Below are 4,044 nucleotides of genomic sequence, written 5' to 3' on the forward strand. Positions count from 1 at the left end.
CGGTAGGGTTAGACAGGCTACCGCCAGGTGCCCTGGCGGTAGGGTGCGACGGAGGGGGACGGCGGCCGTCTCGGCGCGCTGACGTGGCTAAGTACCCTACCGCCAGGGGCCATGGCGGTAGGCTGTCTAACCCTACCGCCAGTGCCCCTGGCGGTAGGAAAAAGGGTCAAATCCCGATTTTTTTTCAAACCGGGGTCAGATCCTGAATTTCTATCAAAAAAGGGTCAAAACACGAATTTTAGCCGACGTGGGAGGGACTGCTGAAATATATTGCCCACTCTTGTTTGGTTTGGACTCTTTGATGAATTGACCTGTGCATGAATTCTATTGATTAATTCATTCATCGTTTGTTCTTTGAATTGATGCCAAGTGGTTTAAACATGCTAGTGTGCGACCACAAATTTCCGAGATGGTACACTAGTTGATTTGTTAATACACCATGAGCTCACTCTCCCCTGGCTTATCTGTGACCGGATCAACAAACGCCAAAACAAGGACATCATATGGAGAATTATAAAGTGGTGTGTCTTTTAGTAAGCTACATTGGGTTGTCACGGAAAGACATGATACCCATAGAGCTAATCTACAAGATAGTGCGGATGGGCCGATGTACAAGTGCGCCGTCCGGGTTCGGACGGATAGGGGAAGGGCATGAAAATGGACAGAAACTGAATGTGAGATGCCTAATAAGCCGTAGAAAGATAAGGCAGAGGCTACACCCCATAGGTACTCGCCAGCGCCAGTGGTTTCTTGTTTCCACTCGACTACACGTGTTTACAACTGGAGTTTGTTTCAAAATTCAAGCCGCTTCAAATGTTCGCGCGGGCAGTTTCATATTTCTAACCGACTTCGAATCTACATATTGGAAAAATAACCACCTACGTTGTGCTTATTACAGGTGGCGTTTTTTTGCTTGGTCACAACCGCTTCTGGGGGCTACTGCCAATGCTCGATTTTCTTCTAGTGTCAACCTTCACTTTAGCGAAACACTGATGTTCACCGATCGGTCACAAGATTCACGTTTCCATCGGACCACTAGGCCATGCTCTGAACCACATGCTTCCCACTTGTCCCATTGAAATAGGCTTCCACTCTCTACCAAATTACGTTGTAGGCCGTCCATCAACCTAGATGAAGTCTTTCATCCAACTCCACCTTAACATAATTCCACGGTAGTTGTGCGTTGTCACCCCACACCTGTGGACACCAAGCTCCCATGTGTATACCGTCTTCAAATATACACTACAACATTGCCATGTTAAATTGCACAACCCCTCAAGACCGCGACGCATGTTGCCTCACCCAAAAGATGGTCACCATCACCATCATGCCCATATGTCTTTGTCATTGATCTCACCACCTTCGGCTATTTGGAATGACCACACGTCGATCGTCCGCTAGTATTTCTAGGCCTTATGTTTCTGACCCTGGTCGAACATATCCGACAGTAACCATGGCCGCGCCGGTTCTGTGGCATGCGTGCGTGCGTGTGTATCTGGCCATTGTCTGACCATGGTCCGACTAGTGTACAGGCTGGGCATAGTCTGGGGTGTATCCGACTAGTGTACGGGATGTGTGTGTGCGTGCGTGGTTCAGTTAGTGATAGCAGCGGGGTGACCGCGTCGTTCTGCTGGAGCCAGCCGCGTTGATCGCGTTTGTGCGCGACGGGTGCGTGAGCCATGGCGTGCGGAGCGGGCGGGCCTGGAGGAGTGGGGAGCGCGGCGTCGTTTGGGCGCGCCTGCGTATAAAGCTCCACCCCGAGTACTGTTGTAAGTGTGGTGTCGAGTTCGTGCTCGGAAAATTTGCCGTTCGTGCGGCGGGCGTTCGTGCGTCGAAAACCACCGTGTCCACCGTGTTCTTCCTCCTTCTTTCTATGATCGTTCGAGCGAGAGTACGCACACAGAGAGAGAGGGTTCAGGTAGACGAGGGAGAGCTAGGGTAGACACCAACAAACTTGACGTTAGACGGAGCCCAACTTCGTCACACCACACGGCTTATATTCTATTGCCGGAATGAGATCATCACACTGCACGGCTGATATGAATGCCGGAATGCTTCTAAAGAAAATATAAGGAGGAAAGATTCTATCGCCGGAATGAGATCGTCACACCAGACGGCTGATATGGATGCCGTAGCCCCTCGTTCCAGGGTGTGGCATGTATCGCATGCTCCGAGTTGCCTGTGGAATTTCGTCCGCTAAAGACAAATGCCTGACGGTCTACAATGGACACACAACCACACAACTGGCTGGCCACAGAACCTAACTTGATGGACGGGGCATTTGTGCGGGGCCTCTAACTTGTGTGTGGTTTGCAGCAAATATAACTTGATGGACGGGGCGAGGTGTGGTTGTGGAGTGCTGCCGGTGGATGGGCGTCGTTTGCAGCAACCGGACCGGCCACGTCGTCGTGCTCCAAATCAGCAGCAGATACAGCTTGGACACGAACAGACTTGGAGGTGAGATACGATCCTACTTGCTCACCTTACGACATCTAGATCTGAAGCAGCTGGACCTCTCAGGCAACGATTTCGGTGCCAAACCCATCCCGGAATTCATTGGCGCGCTCGGGCGTGGGCGCCTGACGCATCTTGACCTCTCCCACTCTAATTTCAGCGGTCTTATTCCTCCCCACCTTGGCAATCTCTCAAATCTGGTCAGCCTTGACCTCGGCTTTGTGGCACATGGCACCTACTCGCCTAATCTCGTGTGGGTGTCGGGCCTCAGCAAGCTTCAGTACCTCAGCATGTCTGGGGTTGACCTCAACGATGTCGTCGACTGGTTTCATGCTATCAACATGCTGCCGTGTTTGACAGCCCTTGATCTAAGTGATTGTGGGCTTCAGAATTCCATGCCTCCCCCAGCACAGTCCAATCTCACGTCCCTGGAGAATCTCATACTTGATGGAAACACCTTCAACACATCTCTTGGAGCGAAAAATTGGGTTTGGGATCTGCCTAGCCTACAACAACTCTCTTCCTAGACGACTGTGGAATCGATCGTCCAATCCCCGACTCGGTGGGGAACTTGACCTCCATTCGAGCATTGTTTCTTGATTCCAACAGTATCACTGGCATGGTGCCAACTGCCTTCAAGAAACTGAAGAAATTACAACAGCTCATGTTAAACTACAACTCCATCAACATGGAGAGAGAAGAGCTATTCCATCGGTTGCCATCAGATGAATTGCGTGAGTTGTATCTGAAAGACAACTATTTGACTGGGAGTTTACCAGCTCGGCTACGGCACTTTAGCAGTTTGACTACGATTTCCCTCAGACAACAATGAGTTGTCTGGAGAAATACCAGTTGGTATACGACAACAATTTGATTATCTTACAATTACCTAGATATCTCTGATAACTCCCTAACCTTTCCCGCAAAAAAAATGATAACTCCCTAACCGTGAAGGTCAACAGTACCTGGAAAACTCCATTCAGCTTACCCACAATAGGCTTTAGACTTGCATACTTTTCGATAAAGGGTGGATTTTATTAACTCAAAATGAAGCATCAAGTGAATACAAACACTATGAGCACACACCCAGCCTCTGCACAAGTAAGATGCACACAGCCAACACCAACGCACACACACAAAGAAACACGCTGGCAATGAGCAAAGTCATCAAAGACCGAAGCTATGCCTAGGCGAGGAAAAAACCCCCGAAGTGTTCATAACAGCAACCGACGAACTACAGTGATGACCATCCGCACCAATCATTCTTCACATCACAAGGACACGAGAAGGTTCTCCAACAACAACGCCTTCAAGAAGGAAACGGCGATCAAGTGCCGCCTTCGCCGGACCTAGCCACCAAAGGCCATATCACGGGTTTTCACCCTAGACACAAGTCCGAGGAAACTCCAAGCCACGCCTTCAAGAAGGTAACGACGCCAAACGCCGCCATTGCCAGGTATACCCAATTAGGGTTAGACCTAGGGTTTTCACCCCGGAGCTCGAGACCGGATGCTCGATAAGTATCACCAAACCGAAATCATCATGTAATGTATTCATCCTCCACTTTCCACTTTCCCTGCAGGTTCATGC

General features: G+C 50.0%; 1 pseudogene; it reads left to right on the top strand.

Moving 5' to 3' along the window:
* Positions 1–3,495, top strand: part of LOC119323886 — a 4,602-nt pseudogene extending 1,107 nt beyond the window's left edge.
* The last annotated feature ends 549 nt before the right edge of the window (positions 3,496–4,044 follow it).

The sequence above is a fragment of the Triticum dicoccoides genome, chromosome 6B, assembly GCF_002162155.2.
Source record: "Triticum dicoccoides isolate Atlit2015 ecotype Zavitan chromosome 6B, WEW_v2.0, whole genome shotgun sequence".
In the NCBI taxonomy this organism is placed as follows: domain Eukaryota; kingdom Viridiplantae; phylum Streptophyta; class Magnoliopsida; order Poales; family Poaceae; genus Triticum; species Triticum dicoccoides.